The sequence below is a fragment of the Solanum stenotomum genome, chromosome 2, assembly GCF_019186545.1.
Source record: "Solanum stenotomum isolate F172 chromosome 2, ASM1918654v1, whole genome shotgun sequence".
NCBI lineage: Eukaryota > Viridiplantae > Streptophyta > Magnoliopsida > Solanales > Solanaceae > Solanum > Solanum stenotomum.
The window spans coordinates 48,201,209-48,223,769 of NC_064283.1; the positions used below are offsets into that span (position 1 = coordinate 48,201,209).

At 33.3% G+C, this 22,561-nt stretch overlaps 1 protein-coding gene and 1 pseudogene across 2 annotated transcripts in view; one reads left to right on the top strand and one right to left on the bottom strand.

Moving 5' to 3' along the window:
- The window catches only part of LOC125857072 (ATP-citrate synthase alpha chain protein 2), a 1,178,350-nt gene that overhangs the window by 542,158 nt on the left and 613,631 nt on the right, over positions 1–22,561 (bottom strand). The window lies entirely within an intron of this gene.
- On the top strand, positions 9,374–9,928 carry LOC125857076 (uncharacterized; annotated as a pseudogene).

The following is a 22,561-nucleotide window of genomic DNA, read 5'->3' on the forward strand; positions in this document are numbered from 1 at the left end:
AACATCCTATTGTAGTACTCCGACTCTTGAACGCGCACAAAGACTTCAGTAATCTCTTTCTCGGTCATGGGAGGCCTAACCCTTGCAACCTCTCTTCTCCAACGATAGGCATACTCTCAATAACTTTCTGTAGAATTCTGTTTGATTCTCTCCAAAGAGTATCGATCAGGAATAAATTCTACATTGTAGCCAAACCTTTCAATGAAGTCTTTAGCCAAAGCGTTCCAACTTGGCCACTGCTTGGTATCTTTAGAAATAAACCATTCCAATGCTTCTCCTTTTAAACTTCGACTAAAGAGTCGCATCAACAAAGCCTCACCTTTCCCAACTCCAATGAGTTGATCATAATAAGCCCTCAAATGAGTCAAAGGATTCTCAACTCCACTAAATGCTTCAAATTTTGGTACTTTCAAACCTTCTGGAAGCTCCAAATGTGGATGAATGCACAAATCTTCATAATTCATCCCTGCAATGTCTGCGGTGTATCGAAAGTCCTTCATTGCATTCATAACTTCCTCTCTAATGCTCTTGCACTCCTTCTCCTTCTTCTCATAATGATCGGATTCAAAATGTAAGGTAAAGGGAGGGTACAATTCAGGCGATATTGAAAGATGAAATGCAGTTTTTAAAGGTATGGGTTGAGTGGTAAGTGGGTTTTGGACAATTTGAGTAGTGATTTGATGGATCGGAGGAGAATTCTGGAAAACGTTGGTATTTGGATTTTGAGAAGTAGGTAACTTTTGGTGTGAAGAGGTAGCATGGTGTGGATTAGGGGTGATTAAGTCGATGAAGGGAGGTTTTGGAATTGTAGCGGTGGTTGGATTGTTCGGAAAACATTCAGATGTTGGATACGAAGTAGGAAAATGGAGTGGAGGCCTTTCATTTTTTGGAGTAGGAGTGTTGGCAATGATAGCCAGATTTGTCAAGTCTCGGGTCTTGTCCATTTCAGCCCTCATTTCAGCAATCTGTTGGAACAATTGTGCAATCAACTTGTTATGTTCAACAATGATAGGGTCATTCACAGTAATTTCGGTCAAATCAGTGTTCTCAACATTGTCAACCGCTTTTTCTTTGTCTTTTGACAAACATTGGTCGGTGAAGGAATCTTTGGGGTCTTTAGACTTTGTGAAGTATGGATGTTCAGCCATTTTCTCAACACAGATCAGTTTTGAATACCTGACAAAGAAAAAATAACTTAAAGACAAATGTGTTAGTCTGTGTCGATGATAAATAGTACAAAATATCACACACATTACTGTAAACACATAAGGGTTGCTTCATTTAAAGATAAACCAGCCCACGGATATAGAAAAATGGCTAAATAGATAGGAATTTGTCTATTTGATTTTAAGATTAGTGAATAAGAAATATCGACTTGAGTCGAGACAAAGTCGATTGTATCTTTTATACTTTTGATTGAGATGTAACTCTAATTTCTTTGTGAGAGTTGGAAAAGATAGAGTTTCTCAAAAATGGGGACCGAGCCTTGAAAGGTTGCCTACGTATCTCATGAGGAAAATTCAGGTCCTACGTAGTTCGAGCCTTGAATGTCTTTCGATTTGAGACGGTGAATCTTTTTCTAATATGAGAGAGTAAGATTTGAAAAATGAAGTTCAAATTTTGTTAGGAAACTAAAGACTCGAAGTGTATTTGAACGCGCTTTTGATAGTGACTTGATATTTGTGCTTAGGGGTTTCTATAAAGTTTTCAAGAAGGGGTGAGCTAGAACATCTCCAAATAAAGCTACATATTCACATAAGCAGTTATAACACATAAACAATTATTGTGCGTTCTAAACAGATATGTCACCCTTTTATGCCAAGGGTAGACCTAACGATTTGAGGGATGTATACGTTGGTTGAAGCACTTCATTGTCTCCTAAACCCAAATTTATACAAGTTTTATGAATAAACTGAATAGGGATACATAATGGGGGGAAAAGGGATACAAAAAATTAGTCTCACGCAGGGGTACAATCTTAAACTATACTTCCATGGAAGATCCTTCATCCTTGATTTCTTGTTGTCTCCGAGTGCCACTCTTTTGGATGAAATGATAACTTGATCCTTTTTCGACTCGAACAAACTATTAAACTCTTAACCTCAAGAGACAATATTTTGCCAAATGACGTATACTTCTTTCAAATTTAAACACACAAGCATGACTGTCTTCTATTGACAAATGGGTCAAATCGACGCAATGTGGGCTTCTAATGGGCCCAACACACCTTGGGTGTTGGGTCATCTTAGTTCAATGCGTTAAAAGGGATTTGGTTTCGCTCTACGCTAGTTGACTAAGAGTGGCTTTTGAAAGATCGGGAACCCAACTGGACAACTTAGGCTGGAATTCACGACAACCATTGGACGCATGACGTACCAATAAATTGTCGATCCTTCTGAAAAGGATTGAGTATAAAAAGTTCGGCTGCAATTATGCAGAAACCGTCCTTAATATACTGTACATACAACAAGAATTGCCATGAATGCAATGACAGTTATAACAATTTAAACACATTATGCACAGATAAATAATTTAGTAATTAAAAATAATTAGTCAAATAAGTCAAATCGTATGGTTAGAACTTAATTAAGTCCCCAGCGGAGTCACCATTTCTGTTTTACTCGAAAAAAAATATAAAGGAAAAAATGATTGAGTTTTGAAAAATCGATTAAACTTATGGTTTAAGAGAAATCGAATTTTCAAAAGAACAGAGTCGCCACTTAATTTTTAGTTAAAATCAAGAAAAAACAAACTTAAAATTTTCAAAAGATTTAAAAAAATAAAATCAATTGAAAATAAATGGGTTCGAGTTCAAATGTACATTCTGAAAAGGTGTTAGGCCCTCGGAATGCCCGCTAACTTGCGGTTGACCGACGATTTGATTAAAAATGACTTTTAACTAATTTTGAGAAAATATAAACTAAAAAAGAAATTCACTTTTTATTTATTTGGAAATAAAATAAACTAAAAGGTTTTAAGAATATAACTCATATATTAACGAGATAACTAACGAAATAATTCATAGATAAAACTAGTAATAAATAAAATATATATATTTCAATTTGAACAAAAATGACTTTCTTTTGGGGAATTTAATTAAATAAAACCAATTCAAATAAAAAAGGTTAGTCAAATACAAATAATCTAATAAGTTAAAAAAAGTTATTTTAACATTTGAAAACTCTTGGATTTAAAATAAAATAAAGGGGTCATTTGTTTTAAACAACTTTCCTTAAACTGAAATTTATCGCTAAAAGTTTGAAAAAAATAAGTTTGAAATATTTTAAAACTTTAAACCAAAGTTGGCTCCCTTGCTTTATTTTTTTAAAGTATTTTTTAGAAATAAAGTTAAGATTACGTATAAGTTTATTTTTTTTTAAAAAAATAAAAATAAAAATTATTAGTAACTAAAACTAAATAAAGGTACCCCCAATCCCAAATACCTATCATATGTGAGCTATTAAAAAAACAAGAACATATTCAAGTCACATAAACAAGTTAAAACAAATAAATGCTAAATAATAATAATAATAATAATAATATAAGAAGCTATATAGACGCTGCCAAATGAGTTTTTCTTGCTTTCATTGCTATTCGGGTAGTCTAAGATATAGTGAAGACTCCATATGTGAGTATGCCGGTAACGAGTCCATGAGACTCAAAGAAGATAAGAAAGGATTCATTTTTTTCTTTCATGTGAACGGCCCTATCTTGTATCGAAAGGTTTTTCGTGCTATACACCACGTTGAGAAAGACCAACCTCCTATGTACCGTACTCTTTTTGTACCTCGAAAGGGGGGTCCTCCTTATGATGCTACGGACGGCTGTCCGAAGTGCACCTCTCGGGTACGTCCCTACCGCTGAGTTGAAGCAACTCTGCGCTATTTTTGCAGATGTCGCGAAATAATTGAGTTAACTCCGGTGGAGCGCTTTGCGCGTCCGACGTAGTTGAACTAGTAGAAGAAGCGAAGGAAGAAGTGGAACTTTGCATAAAGTGAAGATCGCTCGGGGTGTTTTGCTCCAAAGTTCATGCAAGTAAAAGAGAGGGTAAAGAGATTAGTAAGATAATCAACTTTACTCGATATCGAACAAGAATAGATATAACTAAGTTCAAGTTTTTTAGTGCGACCGAGCATGAATTAAATAGTACTCCTTCAAAATTTACACACATCCAAATGTATAACAGAATGACAAAGAGATTAAAAATATTTTTTAAATGGGTTACATTTATTAAAGAAAATATATGATCCGCAATTTACTTTTTCAAACTAAAGCAAACTAAGGTAATGTCTTTTCCAGATTTTTATACACACCATACTACTATTATTTAACACTAAAATAAATAAATAAATAAATAAATTCATGATTTAACTAGTAAACATCAAAGAACTTAAAATACTACTTACGTATAAAAATAAAACTTTACAAGGGTGCCTATATACTGCCTACTTTTCTAATTAAAACCTTACAAGGATACCCTTTCATGACTTTTAATAAGAGAACATTTTAATTGCTGGCCATTCTGCCTACTTTTAAACTAAAATAGAAACGACATTGTAACAAAACATTTTTTAACAAACCATTTTAAAATAAAAAGCTAATGCACATTAAAAAAAAAAAAATAGTAATTTAGATACGACAAACAAAATGGCTTTTAGTTAATATAATAATGCTGTCTAACACGCCATGGAAACAAAGCTTCCAAGCTATACTAATCTCGAAAGTAATTTAGATACATTTCAGCTTCAACAGTTACCGTAAACAAACTAAGAAAAATTACTAGACATGAATACTTAAAACAAGCCTGATATTTCATAACAAAGATGACAAAATATAGGAAAATAAAAGAGGCGAATGTCACCTGTTGCGGGGTAGTGAACGGAGATGGGACGAGCTAGGAGACAACAACGATTTCCACACTGATTTTATACTCGGACAGTCGGCTCAACAGCTCGAGTCAACTCCCAAAAAGGACCCCTTTCCGGACTTAGAAATAGAAAAATTGTATTTCCAATTTCTTAAAGTAAAAATCGATTGTTCAAAAAAAAGTTCCAACTTTTCTCTAACCCCCCAAAGCCTATTTTCTTGAATGTCTAGATGTGAATAGGTGTATCTAATGTTCACTGTAATTTTCTCAAACTCTAACTAATTCTTTCAAAACAAAATTTTTTCCCTCCAATGTAAGTTGCCTCTAACTTCAAAAATCCCCCCCCCCCCTTTAATATGAAGAAGAAGAGGTGTTTTATAAAAGGGGATTTAGGTCGAAATTTAGGGGGAGAGGCGGGTGAATTTTCCGAAAAGCTTGGGGTAGAATCGAAATTCTCCTCCACCCCAAATTCAAAATTCTTGCTTCCAAAGTCGAGACCAAGTTGTTGTTGGTAGATATTTCACCCAAATCCCACAAAATCTGTAGGAGGGCAGCAGCGCGGATGGCTCAGATTGATCCAAACATCCTTGTGCTCGACGTGGCGTCATCCCGTGCGAGCAAAGGACAACAAACGCTGCTGCCAGGACGAAAGCACAGGTGCTTTTTGCTGCTGCTGTCCGTGTATTTGGGAGTTGTTGTCGTGTATTGATGTTTGAGAACGTTGGAGCTGAAATGTGAAGGTTCTGGGTTCTTTTTGGGAATGGGCAATGGGCCGGGTTATGAAGATAATTGGTTGGGTAGGGAAATTTGGAATGGGCTGCATTGAATTGAAAAAGGGAACAAGAGTTGGGAGAAATGGGCTACCGAAAGAAATGAATGAGGATTGGGCCAATGGTTTGCAATTTGGCCAATTAAATTTTATTACTTTGTCAAATTGAATTACTTAGCAAATTCGGCTACAATTCAAATAGGGTGAATTAATTTACGAGCTTCTCAATTTTAACGAAATAAAATAATTAATTTGATTATAAATTAATTATTTTAAAAAAAATAATTTTTAAAAAAACTATTATATAACTAAACTAATAAACCCAACATTTAATTAAAACTAAAATCCTTTTGAGATGATTTTCGAATATTTGTAAAATGTACCAATTATATATAAAATTATATAAGAAAACATATTTATTATTTAAAAATTATAAAAAGAAACTAAAATTACTTTAAAATAACTTGGAAAATATTTTGAATTTTATAAAGCTAATTATTTCAAATCGTTCGAAATTAAAGAAGCTCGAAAGTTAATTTATATGTGAAGGTCCAAAATTGGGTGTTAATAATGTATAGTAGATTTCCTTCTTCTTTAGAAATGTATTGTGATATAACCTGGATCTCTAATTCAGATGAGACAAAATCCATTAGTGAATATGTGTTCACCTTAGGTGGTGGTGTAGTATCCTGGAAATTAGCTAAATAGATGATCCTTGCTAGATCGACTATGTAGTCAGAGTTTGTAGCTCTGGAGATGGCTAGTTCTAGGCTGAGTGACTAAGAAATTTCTTAGAAAATATCCCCTTTGATAAAGGATGAGTTGCCTCCAGTGTTTATACACTATGGTTATCAAGCCGCAATTGTTATTGTGAAGAATACATCTTATAATTGTAAGAGCATACAAATGAAATTGAGGCATGATGTCGTTAAGCAGCTGCTGAGAGATGGAATAATTGCAATTGATTACGTGAAGTCAAAATTGAATTCGGCCGATTCACTGACTAAATTCGTGGGAAGACAATTAATTCTTCAAACCTCAATAGAGATGGGTTTAAAGCCAATGTGATTGTCAATAGAGATGGTAATCCAACCTATGTGATTGGAGATCCCATGAAGTAAGTTCATATGGGTAATAACAAGTCAATATTGACACTTCGCACTAACTAAGAGTGCTTGAACTGTTACTGAAAATGAGGGATGAGTTATTAACTCTTAATGAATTCATAGTCCTTAGTTAAAGATGGTGCATTTAAATCAGTATACACTTGATGAATTCACCTATATGAGAAGTGGAGTGTGGCCACTCCTATGAGACTTTGGCCTAGTCTCTAGAGCTCTAATGAATACCAGTGACGTGCATGGCCTATTGGCACAAAACCGTGTTGAACGATAAAATTACTAAAGTCAAAATGTGATTGGTAAAATCTTTGATTTACAATAAGAATTATTGGTTCATAGAAATAAATATTATATTTCACCGATAATTCTATAAATTGAATTTTATCAATCTAAGTTTGGTTCATAGTTCGAAAGACACCAAATCTATTACATTTTGTCCTGAAAATCCAGCAAGTTATATTTTTTGGTATAAATTCTTTTGAAATATGTGGGGGATTGTAAGTAAAAAGAATTTTTCTTGAAGTATATTTGATAAGTCTTCAAATGGTGTTATTAATAATCTAAGATGACAATTGAAAAATATGTGTCAATTTGCATGAATGGCTATTGACACATATCCTCAACACTATTCATGTTTCAAGCCATGTCATTCACCTATAAACACTCAGTTCTCCATTAAGAATTTTTGGAACAGAGAACAACATTTAGCCTTCTTTCATATTCTCTCGTTTTTCCTCTTTTCTTTTATTGTGGTTAATGTTCATTTTAATTATCTTCTATTCCGCGAATAACTTGTTGATGATAACTAATTGTTGATATATGTGTTCTCTATTAAAATAGAGAAGACTTGTTTAAATCTGGGAAACATTTCACACTGCTTATATAGTTTCTTAGGACAGTGTCCAACATGACTCAAGTATTAATTGTGAAGGTCAAACACATATGCAGACCCTTAAACTTGTTCTTAAATTTCATTTTGACACTCCAACTCAACCTGGTTCCATTTTAACCCTTCAACTCCAATTTTTATGTTCCATTTTGGCACTTTTAAGTGATGTGGCAGAGAGTGTGCATCACACATTCTCTAAGAGAGTGAAAGACAAAAAAATTATTTTTTTAAAAAATAATAAAAGATTACCCTTCAACTCTATTTCTTTTATGTACCATTTAACACAAAATACTAATTTTATGATTTCTTTATTTCTATATATGTTATTGAACTGCAATTTTGCATTTTAAAAATCGACGATCATCCGTTAATTATTGTAAAAAATTAAAACTGACGGATTATCATTGTTTTTTTTTTATAAAAAAAGTAACAATTTCTTTTTAAGAGTTTTCCTATATTTTTGCTTGAAAAATAACCAACGAAAGTGTGTCAATTTTCTTTCTTAAAGAAATCAATGACAACCCAACGAAGTCTATCGAGTTTCAACATTTTTTTGTAGTGTTATTAATTAGCAATGAACATGAGTTTTTTTTTACTCGTATTTAGTTGAATAAAAAATTAGAAAGCTAATATTTGAGTTAGTCCAAGTAGACTAGATATGAAGAAAAAAAAATATGTGATGTTATTTAAATTAACTAATTATTTTTTTTAAAAAAAAAATCAACACACTTTTGTCGATTATTTTTTCACACAATAACGTACAAAAACTCTAAAAAAAAATATTTTTTAAAAAAACGATGTCCATCCATTATTTTTTAACACAATAATGACATGTGAAGTACACACATCCCACTTTGTTGATTCTTTGGAAAGAAGTGTCAAAATGGAATATAAAAATTGGAGTTGAAGGGTTAAAATGGAACAAGGTTGAGTTGGAGTGCCAAAATGAAATTTAGGGACAAGTTTAAGGGTCTGCATATGTGTTTGACCAATTGTGAACTACTTACCATGTTATTGTATTGATTTTTATCTAATTTTCAGGACTATTATTTTGCTAAATAATAAGTTATATTGTATTATTATTAGTGTGAAATTTTAATTATTTCCCCAACATTAAGTGGCTGCTCACTAAAAATACCATAGTGGAATCAAACCTGGCCACAACAGATATAATATACAATTTTAAGTACCCACAAGAGACCACTACACCAAGCAACTGCTTGTTGCTCGGATGCTACTGTTTACTTTTATATCATTCGTTCAAATTTCTATAGAAAAAATATAAATAGTTTGATACGAGATTAATGGGTGTTTGAGTATCCAGAACCTTCCGTGGGTCCGCCCCTGCGTCTTTGAATATTTGTTTTCAGGAACTGGAACTTTTCATGGTGACACAAATATGAAAATAACGATTGAAAAGTTAAAAGAAAAAAAAATGACGCAAATTAAATGAGTTTCCTATTCGAATAAGGTTGCATTTTCCAAAAATAAAATTATCACTCCAATTAATTTTCTATTTGAATAAGGTTAAGTTTTCCAAAATAAATTACAACTCCAATTAATAAGGTTAATTTTTTCAATTTTATTTTTACAACTACAATTAGTTTCCTACACAAAATAGGAAATACACTCTCTCTATATATTTTCTTTGCTTTAAAATATTTCTCCATCTTCTTTGTTTTTTGTATCTTTTAAGTTGGAATTCACATAATTTTCAAATTATGGGGATGAAATATACGAATGAAGATCTGATAAGGTGTTTAACGAAATTCATTCGTTGAATACCATTATATTTCGTATATAGACTTATACGGTAGCAAAGAGCCAGCTGAATTATTCCAAAATTCATGTAATGATCATGTCAACTATTTCTTTACTCTATTGAAGAGAAAAACGATCAAGGGTAAAACCTTTAACAGATCAATTATTGGAGGTTGCAAATGGAAAGGACGAGACAATAGTAAAGAAATTTTAGACAAGGAAAGATCACGAATTGGGTACAAGAAAACTTTTCGTTTTGATGAAGAAAGTAGCAGTGAAGATAAATAAAGTGTATACTGGATTGTGAAAGAATATTGTCTTGATAAAACTACAATGGATGTATTAAGAGAACATGGAGAAATCAGACATGGAAGACTCTATTATGTGTTTCATTACAAAGAAAGTTAGTTTATGTAAAAATCATCAAGATATTCCTATATGAACCGTTTAAAGCCTTGACTGATGAAGAATTGGATTACTTTGATACGCTTGATCCTGAATATCCACACGCATATATATGAGAATAAGAAATTATTCTAGTGCTAATTAGTAGTACATTTATTTTAGTTACTTTAATTTGTAGAATTATATTATCAATTATTTTTATTGTTATTTAATGGATTACATCTATTTTTTTAACTAAATAGTTTTTTTTTGTTCTGATACCTACAATGGAGCCCGACTTAATTTGGATTCGCGTTAGAAAGTCCCACATTGAGGGTAAAATGCTTCCTCCATATCCAAGGAGACTCAAATCCGAACATTTTGTATACATATTGATACCAATTTAGTTTTCTATTTTATTTTCCTTATTTGCAGTATATTTGTACGCGAAAAAATTGTTGGCTCAGTTTTTTTTATACGACCAATTCTCTTTTTTTTATGCCTTTTTTGTTTAATTAAATTTATTGTTCAAGTTAAATATTTTCTCCATCTCAAAATATTTGTCAACACTTGTCAAGTTTTGTTTTTTTGAATATTAAACTACATGAACTTTAACTAGTATTCTAAGATATAATTTTTTTAAAAAAATCATATTGAGATGAGAAAAATTACAATTCTAGTACTTTTATATAGTTTTGAATATAAATTTTAACTTAAAGTTATTTAACTCCAAAAATTAATCAAATTGACTTTTAAAAAAATATGGCAAATATTTTGGGACGGGAGATGTTTTCGTAGACTGTTGTAGCAACTCGTCCCAACAATTGTTATTTTTCGACATTGTTTTCCAACAATTCATTGTCCGTTTTCATCCTAAAAAGAAATTCCTAGCGATATTTTTCATCTTTTTCTGATCAAAATAAATCTACACAATAATTTTAACAAGTGTAATTGGATTAAGAATGCGCTGAAATTGTAAGGATCCAAATATCTTAAACAAACAAAAAAATCTAACTTGGGGTTTCCCAATAATATTGTACCTAAGGGGTAGAAAATTGAAAATTCGAAAGAAAAATAAACGATACTTGCATTTTGCTGCAAAGTTTGGAGTTTCTAGTTTAGAGACTTATTCAGGATTTTTGAAAGGATAGGTACATTATTACGTTAAATGTGAATCTAAGATAATCTAAAATATCAATTTGACTGATTTGATTAGTAAGTTTGTATCATTGAATCAGTTAAAATTTTAAATTATAGATCCTTTATTAATTATTATCTTATAATATATATATAATAATATATATATATATATATATATATATATATATATATATATATAGAGAGAGAGAGAGAGAGAGAGAGAGAGAGCTATATTTCATGTCGAAGGTATTCAGATCAATTAAACTCATTGATTGTATATTATATCATCCATCGCTACTTGTTTTAATATAAACATTTGATTTAATTATATTAAAAAATTTGTGGTGATAAATTTTTCTTAGAAAATTTCAATGTGACATGTTTGAAAATATTCAAGGATTAAAGAAAAAAACATTAATTAATACGCTAAAAGTGTTCTTATAACCATTTAGAAAGGTGTTACTCAATTTTAGAAAGAAAGAAAAAAAATATAGATATAAGGTGGCGTGGATCCTTGAGTTGTGATTTTTTATTGTCAATTAAACTATTGGGCCTGGGGTCGTAAGCTTGGTTTGACATGAGTTTTAGGTTAGTACTCTCATGGTGTGATGGATATCCTACCCGATTCTATGTGTATGGCATGATTTGATTGTGGTAGTAATCTTGGGGAGTTATTACTTGAATGATTTTCAACGGAAATGACTTGGTTTGTGAAATGAATTTGTTCTTAATGAGTCGGAAGTCCTTGAGATCCGTTTTGGCCTAAAAGTAGTGATAAAACCCTTTTTTTCTTGATTTATCGCACCTTTCGACTGCTTTTACTCTGATGATCTCAATATACCATTTCAGGCGGCCCATTGGCTTAGGCTCGGGCTACAATCTATCATTTAGATTTACATTGTTGATAAGCTCGAAGTATCATCCCAAATGGTCCGTTCATTGATGTTTGCGTAATCAAGACACAACTTCTGATGCAAGTGTCTACGAACGTACAATAGTTAGTAACCCAACCAAGGGTTGGGATCGTTTTCAAGAGAGTGTTTTTGAGAATTACTATAAAAATAAAATTTTATTCTAAGTAGTCATAGCTAAAGACATTAACGAATTATAATAATTATTCAACTCTTAAAACTACAACTCTAACTAGTATTTATAGTTTTCACAGATTTGTGCTGCAGCGAATCATTCAGCGTCGTTAGTTGGAATCGCCGATCAACTCAGCGATTCACCCTTTGGTGTAGTTCATTGCCGTCTTGCACCAGCCTTCAACATCGTCGTGCTCTGGGTCATTGGGCGACATGGTACTACTGTGCGGAACTTCTCGACGATGCGCTGACTGCTCCCTATCTCCGCCGACTTGATCCTTTCCTTTAGGGCTCAACACACTGGAACAAAAGGTGAAGTAAGACCCTTCGGCGACTCGCCAAGTGGACTCGGCGATCCTCAGGCCTTCATTTCTTCGTTCTTCTCAACCTTTTCGTTCCTTTTTGCGACGTAGTGTCCATGCTTTCCTTCTAACATCAAATACCCGAAACTTAAGGGTTTTCATCATATATTAAGATAAAATAAGCATTTGAGAATACAATTTCTATTAAAATATAGCCCTAAATTGAGTCCAATTTGTGGACTCATCATTCATACATATATCCTAATTATGGGTAAGCTCGCCGAGCCATCCTAGACAGCCCGTGGATACATCTATTCGGATTAGGGGTGGGCATAAATACCAAAAAATCGAAAAACCAAACCGAACCGAACTAATTCAGTTCTTCGGTTTTGGTTTTTTGGTTCGGTGTCTCAAAACTTTGGTGCACCGAAAAGCCGATATATATATATATGGGCATTCTCTTAACTAAAAAATAAAAATTCAATTAATAATTAAATCATTCATGAACAAATCAAAGTAACACCAAATGTACAATTCAATAGTGAACTTGAATTATTAATTTCTAAGAGATACTCAAACATATTTCTACCAATGTACATTATGTAAAGGAACCATCTTCATACTTGTTTTCTCGATAAATTGTTGGAGGCACAATGTTCTTGATAAAGAAAAATATAGTCTTTTAGTTAGCACAATAAGTGTTCCATGGTAATACACATCATTCCTTAACATAGTTTTAAATTTCTATGTATCTTATACTTTATTCTTATTTTATTTTTTCATTCACACCGAAAAACCGATTTAAAAACACAGAACTAAATCGAACCGAAGTAGAAAAAACTGTACCGAACCGAATTAGTTTGGTTTAATATACAGTGCACACTTTTCTAAAATCTAAAACCGAAAAACCAAACCGAATAACCAAACGCCCACCCCTAATCTGGATTATTGGCATTCGGTTAAGCTTGAGGTATCATTCCAAGTGGCTCAACGTTTTTTCCGAGCTTATGGCTCTTCCTACTTGAAGTTTTACATTGTATCATCGTGTAAGTTGAACTTTGAGTATGTTGATTGTCTTGTGGTTTGTGTGTAACTTGTGATTGAAACTTGATATTTTCTGCATTTTCTCTATCATAAAGTTAGTGTGTCTTAGTTCCCTTGACTTGCTAGTATCATCTTGCTTCTTATATATATATATATATATATATATGATCATTCTAAGCTCGGTCGGTCTATGATGTCAACTGAATATCCCGTGTTTTAGTACTCACACTGCATTTCTGCATCTTTTTCTTATGTAGATCCCAGTTTGAGCCACCCTCAGTGAGTGTTGGATCTCCCATGGCGGTCACAAACATAGATTTATGGTGAGCTCCCAACATTCAGGGACTTGTTGTTGTCCTTCTTTTGTACTGACACTAATTTTGTATTTTGGATTAGTCAGATCTTTGTAGTAGCTCCTGTATAGGTGAAACATTCAAGGCATTGGTATCTTGTGTTAGTTTCTTATTTAGTCACTTTTGGGCCTATTTTCTACATTTTGTACAACAAATATATATGATATGACCCTTTTTCTCTATATATTATTCTAGTATTCCACTTATTATTATTGTTTTTGTATAAACTCTGTCTTCTGCATCCTATTATTTGAGTTTAGGCTCGTCCACTCGGTGGGGTGTATTGGATATCATCATGACCCAATTTTGGGTCATGATAAGGATATTTGTTTGACCCACACAAAACTCAACCTCAGATAAGCTATATATTCACATGTGTAGGTACAATGACATCATGCCGTTCAATGAAGTAAACAATAGTTGTCACTTCTTCAAATCATGCAAAAATAACAGTCATTCATAAAGCCAATCGAAAGTGTGTATGGTTGAGATCGATGACTCAACATATTTTGCAATTATGTGGTCATTCTGTGTAAACAAAGATTCCAATAATATTATATAAAATAATGATTCTTGCATATCTCAATTGAAGGAAGGATATATCAAAGGAGACCAAACAAAACATATATCACCTAAGCTCTTTTTCACACATGATCTTCAATAAAATGGTGAGGTAGATGTTCAATAGATTCATTCGAGTGATAATGTTTCTGATTTGTTCTCTAAGACATTGTCAATTTCAACATTTGAGAAGCTATAATATAAGACTAGAATGTGTTGTCTCCGAGGTATCAAATAAAGTTTTCATCAAGAGGAGTAAAATATCCAAAGTACCCTTTTTCCCTTAATCAAAGTTTTGTCCTACTGAATTTTCATGATAAGATTTTAATGAGGCAACACTCTAGGCGTATTACAAGATATGTGTACGTTTTTCTTCAATAGGCTTTTTCCTTGTAAGATTTAACGAGACACATTATCTATAAACATCCAAGGAAAAGTGTTATGAATTCGTTCGATTGTGGATATTTCATTCAATTAACTCCCTAACGTACATGTATCTATTTAGTGTATTTCTTAAATATAGTACTAACACATTTTTTAGAGGTTGTAAGCAGATGAACTTTACATCCTATAAAAGTGTATTCTTCACCCTTGTGAAAGACACATTTGAAGAGAACTGAAATAATACTCTCCACATTCGATTTTCCATATCATTTTCTTTCTTTCATGTTTAGTACTCTTATATTTTTCTCTCACTATACAACAAAATAATAATTTTATTAAGTACTAAAATATTTATTAAAAAAAATCAGTTAAAACTAAATAAGAAATGGACGGATTAGATTTTGACCCTCTTTTTAGCCTATTTCAGCCCTACTAACTTTTGCGAACTTCGTATAAGCATCACATATAAAAAGTTGTCAAATATGTGCGTTGATCACCATACTATATATTTTTTAAGTTGTTAGAAAACTAAACAAATTCGTCCACCACATAATTTTCATCTTTTTGAAACTGCCTTAGAGAAGCCAACAGATAGCTCATGCCCTTGCTTGGTCAAGAAGCTGCTTTATCTTTAGTGATCTTACATTTGTACCTAGATAGTAAGGTTTTATCCTTGTTTTCTTACCATATTAGCATTATCATAATTGCTTTTGTTATTTTCTACGAGGAAAATATAATTTAGTCATATTTGTTATTCCTTTTATGAGGAAAAGTTGTAAACACCCCTCTTCTCATACAAAAAGAACACAATAACATCCAGAATGTAGTCATTTAAGAGTTTTGTTTAGGGGAAAATTTTCTCTCAACAATTTTAATATTTTCTTTATATTACTTTTTCATATATAGACCAATTGACAAAATTATATAATAGATTATATTTTTAGTATAAGTTTTTTTCATTTAATTTATTCCAAACATTATTTGCAATCATAAGTATCACGACCCGAGTCTATACCCTGGACGTGGCCGGCACTTGAGAACCATTGCTGGTCCTCAAGCAAACCCTCATCCTGGATGACTACAAGCAGAAGACTAACTCAAGCATACAAAGCTAAAAACTGAATAAAAACTCATGAAACTCAATTACAAAGTTTAAATTCAAATGAAAAACACTGAATAAAAATAAATTATTCAACTCGCCATAAAATAGACAACTTAAGTCTTGAAATCATTTAACAAAATAAATGAACAGACTTCTGACACTCTACTGTCTATCTATGAAGCCTCTAAATGACAAAGATGGAAGTCGGGACAAAACCTACGACATCCTGACAAAACTAAAAGTAAATGGAATCCTCCGGAAGCAAGAAGGCTCACCATAGCTAACTCAAACTCCATGCGGTATCAACGAAGCACCTGTTGATGATCCTAAATACCTATATCTGCATCATGAAACAATGCAGGCCAAATGGACCAATACATGGAATGTAAGAGCACGTAAGGGGAATTCTAAAGCATAAACATAAGCTTGAACTGGTGGAAAAGAAACATACTTACATCTTCTCAAACTTACTCAACTCAACTCAACTCAAAGAAACATAGTTCAACTCAACACAAGGAATACTCAAAACTACTCAAACTTACTCAAATCAGAAGTACTCAAGGACAAGATACTCAACTCAGAAATAAGATTCTCAACTCAGTGAAATGGGGCTCAACTCAACAATATGGTACTCAACTCAATGAAATACAGTTCAACTCAAGATACTCAAGTATAAAGCAACAATAAAAGATGCAATATATGGATAAATTTTAAAACAGTAGCTAGCAATTCAATGTATTGAAGAACACAATAACAACTCAATTTGTATATAATAAAATATAATATAAATCTATGAGAGTTTGTCTAACGGACAACCATCAGTATGAGTTATGTGATGATACACTGTCTCGCCCATGCTGCCAGAACTGTCCTATAACTTGTCAGGATACAGAATGCCTCAACTAAGTAGATCCACTAGTTTATGCTAAAAAACATTAAGGAATCATCTAAAAATTAAGACCCTTTCTACCTACGTTGGCTACATGGTTTATGGAGGCTTGAGTTATTTTGAGATTATTACTCAAAAATTAACTTAAAAGCTATCTTGAAAATCAGTGTTTCCTCTCTTGTTTAAATGTGAAAACATTTTACTCTTGGAAATACTTAGTTCCCATATAATCTTTTGAAAAATGAACTTCACTCTTACTCTCATTCAAGTCAATGCTCAAGTCTTAAAACAAGTTTAAAAATATTGTAAAAGACTTCTTGAAATAAAGTTCATACCGAATTATGGATGTGAACAACTCAATTAAAGGTTTTCAATAACCGTAACTAGAATTTAATACTCGAGCCTCAACAACACAGAACTCATGAACTTCAATAATAATACTCTCTTCAAGAATGCTTGACTTAGAGGGTTCATGCGGGATTATGAGCATGAACTACTCTACTCATAGGGTCAATGATATTTCTCATCTCAAGACTGCTCAACTTATAGGGTTGATGTGGAGTTATGGACATGAACTACTCGACTCAAGGACTTCATGGGTAACATGTATTAGTCCCATGATTAGGAATATAATATCAAATAGGTTAGGAACTCAATACTCAAGACATATAACTTGAAGGTACTACTCCTCTCAAAGATACTCAACTTATGGAGTTCATGTGGAATTCATAGGCATGAACGACTCAACTCGAGGGTCTACATAACAACATGGAACTCATGTATACAAATCTTCCCATCCTCATACCTACTTTCTTAGAACTTAGTTCAAATTGATAGTTGATCTCAAAGGATTCACAATTGAACTCAAAAGCTTTCTTAAACTCTACTCTTAACTCTCTCTTGAATGTGAATTATGAATTCAAGTGTTATGGTTCATGATATGAAGGATGTTGTGATGCTAAAGTAGAATCATGAATACATTCTCCTCATCCTCATACTCAGTTGCTCTAGTCTTGAAACAAGTTATTAGAAATTGTAGAAGACTCCTCAAAAGGACTTAAATGGACTTTCTCAAAATGTTCAAAAGAACTGTCGAGACTTAACTCTTAGCTCTACCTTAAATATGAATTATGAACTCAAGGTTATGATTCATGTTATGAATGATTTCTAGGGGTTTAGAAGTAGCTCAAAGTAGATAGAATCTAAAGGGAGTGAAGGTACACTTTAAAAGAACTCAAACGGAGAAACCGACTGCAAACTGGATGGAGCAGGCGACCCTGATGCACTGAGTGGCGTGGGGCGCCATCCCCTAAATTACAAAACATAATTTGGGGGCATCTGGCTGACGCGACGCGCTAGTCCCCAACCCAGAAAACCCGACGAATTTCTTTGTTCGTTTTGTCACCCTAACTCGCTTAGAATCGAACGGTATCTTCCCCAACTTGGATTTGATTACTTAACATAAGTACACTCTAATCTACTCAATACAACTGTCAAAACACTCACTTTCATCTCAATAAATCATCAAAACCCTAACACAACAAGATTTATAATGAACTTCAAGAACACTTCTCAATAACTCATCAAGAACTCTAATCTTTAAACTTCAAGAATGAAATTGTGCAGAAAATAACATGATTGGCATGTGGTTGCACAATCCCAATACTATGGAAGCTTACATATCTCTTATTGATTAAATCTATGGTGAAAATCCACAACAATACTCAAGAACCTCGACGAACGCTGTGATCCTCTCTTCTTTTCTCCTCTTTTCTCTTCTTTTCTCTTTTTGAGCTCTCAACTAAAACCCTAGGCGTATATTAGGATTATAAAACTAAACCTAATAGGATTAGACCCTTCAAATCTTATTAAAAACTAATTAAATCTGATTGGGTAAGGAAAAGACCAAAATACCCCTTACTATTTTCGGGTAACTTTCCTTAGCTGGACAATGTCAGTTTAAAAGGGCATATATCACTCATCCAACCTTGAAACTTAGCAAACTCGGTGGCATTAGAAAGATAATTCAAAGACCTTTCATTTTACATCTCATGAAAAACCTAACTCATCATGTACTAAGAGTTATAGTCGTTTGAAGTTGACCTAGATCTTAGAAGAACTTAGGAAGGACTTGAATGAACTCTCTTTAGTTCTTCTTGAAACTTAAGGTGTTACATCCTGTGACCTTAACACTCACGAAATTTGAAATTACTCGGTAAAATTCTACTTACAACGAAGGATGGTTCGAGTCTTAGCTCAAAAAATTTCTGGGGTGTTACAATATCTCCCCTTGGGATCATTTGTCCTCAAATGACGACTGGACTGGGTATGGAATGGGGTTAATCTTACTAAGGTCTGAGTCTAATGGTATACTCTTACTATATTCAAGCTTAACCCAAATCCTTGGGTTCAGGTTATATACCTCTCTATAGGGAATCTCATCCCAAAACTATTACTCTTTACCACCACATTGGGCTCATATCAAGAACCACCTAATGTTTAACAACACTACATTCATGCTTAGTACTTCTAACAACTCCATGGACTCCTATTAACCAAATCCTTCGGAACCAACTAAGGGCTCTCATTTAACTATTTCTCATAGTAAAACCTCATCTTCTTCTTCCTCCTTATTTATAACCTTAGATGGAATTATCACACCATCATCATCACTATAAGATCATTAACCTTCTCCTCTTAAGATCACTTCACTACTAAAAGACCTCTGAAAATATGCCTCCCATACCCTTGGGAATGCATTTCTATCTTGCTCTCAAACACTGGACTTGATTTCTAATCTCGTCATCTCCCCATTAGGTCTAAAGCTAACACTTGAAAGCTATGGGCCTATTCCATTATCATTAACTGGTCTACATCCTCTTTTGCTCTAGCACTGGGGAGAAACTTATCTCATGACTACCGAACTTTCCATAAGCAGGTACTAAGACCTCTTTCTAAGGTGTTTCTCTTAACCTTTTCTGACTACAAACCCTCTCGGTACACCTTTTAATTCTCTTGTTACTCTAGTGACTTAGTCACACTTCACTGCCCTTATCTAAACGTTAGGATCTCTCATTGGTACTACTCATATTCATTGCATCAAACGTTTCAATTTCTCACCTACTCTATGTCAAGTCTACTAGATCAAATATCAAGACTAACATCATCACACTCATGTTTCCATTCTTTGGAGAATGAAACTCATCTTAAATTCAAGCTTAACGTTCATTACTAAACCCGGATATCAATACGATTGTTCTCATATTATGCTATACATGATTACTTAATCAATCTATAACCTTCTGAACACCATGACCCTCTCAAACATATCATAAGCCTAGCTTAGATCTATCACTTTATGAACACTTTTGCTCTTCTATTCAACACTTACACTTTGGCATTACCTACATAATGAAACTTCATCACAAACTCCTTTCTAGCTAAAACACACTCTACCTCCTATGATGGAATCTTCACAACTCATCACTTTTTAGTCTACCCATAAGGTAAAACTCCTCATCAATAACTTACTATGTGCATTACTATAATAACATAATATGCCCCATCACTATCTCCCTTTCATAGATCTCTATACCTCTACAAACTTTCCTCTAACTCTGGGCATTGTCACTACTATAACTCATGATCTCGTAACTCATACTATTGTTTAGGGCGAAAATACTACCTAAGCTCTAAACGTACTTCCTCATAAGGATCTTAGATAAAACAAGGATTAGGATAAATAGTACAACTCGCTTTTAGTTGAAACACACTATTCATATAAACATGAGTGCATTTATCTAAAACTCGACACTTAACTCACTCACGGACTTCTCTCAAGCCCCTTTGGAGTCTCATGGCTTCCTCAAGATTTTTGCTAGGAACAACTCATTGACAAAGGACTAACATTTCTGTTCAGCCACCTATAGTATGATAGGTAGTCGAATGAATCTTAGAAATACACGAGTATGAATAAATCTCTATGACATAACTCTATTGCACAATTCAGAGTATGAAAGAAGGGAAACTTTTTCTAAATGTCAGTAGTCCTTTGTTTATAGAAGTGGGACCCTCACAACCATAAATAAGACCGACTAACACGACTTCATAGACACCTGAGGACACTTGAACTCTGTGCTCTGATACCAAGTTTGTCATAGCCCGAGTCTACACCCTGGATGTGGCTGGCACTCGAAAACAATTGTTGGTCCCCAAGCGAACCCTCATCCTGGCTGACTACAAGTGGAAGACTAACTCAAGCATACCAAGCTAAAAATTGAGTAAAAGTTCATGAAAGTCAATTAGAAAGCTTTAAAACAAATGGAAAACTCAGAATAAAAGTAAATTATTCAACTCGACATAAAATAGGCAACTTAAGTCTTTAAAACATTTAACAAAATAAATGAACAGACTTCTGAAACTCTATTGTCTATCTATGATACCTCTAAATGAAAAATATGGAAGTCGGGACAAGACCTACGATATCCTCACAAAACTGAAAGTAAATGGAATCCTTCGGAAGCATGGAGGCTCACCATAGCTGACTCGTACTCCATGTGGCATCAACAAAGCTCCCGTTGATGATCCTGAATACTTGTATCTACATCATGAAACGATGCAGGCCAAATGACTCAGTACATGGAATGTACGAGCATGTAAGGGGAATTCTAAAGCATAAACATAAGCTTGAACTAGTGAAATAGAAACATACTTACCTCTTCTCAAACTTAACTCAACTCAACTCAAATAAACATAGTTCAACTCAACTCAAGGAGTACTCAAAACTACTCAAACTTACTCAACTCAGAAGTACTTAAGGATAAGATACTCAACTTAGAAATAAGGTTCTCAACTCAGTGAAATTGGGCTCAACTCAACAATAGGGTACTCAACTCAATAAAACACAATTCAACTTAAGATACTCAACTCAAGATACTCATGAATAAAGCAACAATAAAAGATGCAATATATGGAAATCTTTTAAAATAGTAGATAGAAATTCAATGTATTGAAGAACACAACAATAACTCAATTTGTATATAATAAAATATAATATAACTCTGTGGGAGTTTCTCTAACCGACAACCATCACTATGAGCTATGTGATGATACAACGTCTCTCCCACGCTGCCAGAATTGTCCTATAATTTGATGAGATATAGAATGCCTCAACTAAGTGGATCCACTAGTCTATGCTAAAAACCATTAAGGAATCATCTAAAAAGTATGACCCTTTCTACCCATGTTGGCTACATGATTTAAGGAGACCTTAGTTATCTGAACTCATTCCCATATCGGTGCTCAATACTACTCCCAAAAATATAATCAGCTCATATGTTTAAAAGTATAACTCTTTCTGTGGTTTGAGATTATTACTCAGAAACTAGCTTAAAAGCTCGCTTGAAAATCTGTGTTTCCTCTCTTGTTTAAATGTGAAAACATTTTACTCTTGCAAATACTTAGTTCTCATATAACCATTTGATGAAATGAACTTCACTCGTACTCTTACTCAAGTTAATGGTCAAGTCGTAAAACAAGTTTAAAAAATTTGTAAAAGACTTCTCAAAATAAAGTTCACGCTGAATTATGGACGTGAACGACTCAATTCAAGGTTTTCAATAACCGTAACTAGAACTCAATACTCAATACTTAAGACTCAACAACACAGAACTCAAGAACTTCAATAATAATACTCGCTTCAAGAATGCTTGACTCAGAGGGTTCATGTGGAATTATGACCATTAACTACTCAACTCAAGGACTCAAAGATATTTCTCATCTCAAGACTGCTCGACTTATAGGGTTCATGCGGAGTTATGTGCATGAACTAATAGACCTAAGGACTTCATGTGTAACATGTAATAGTCCCATGATTAGGAATATAATCTCAAATACATTAGGAACTCAATA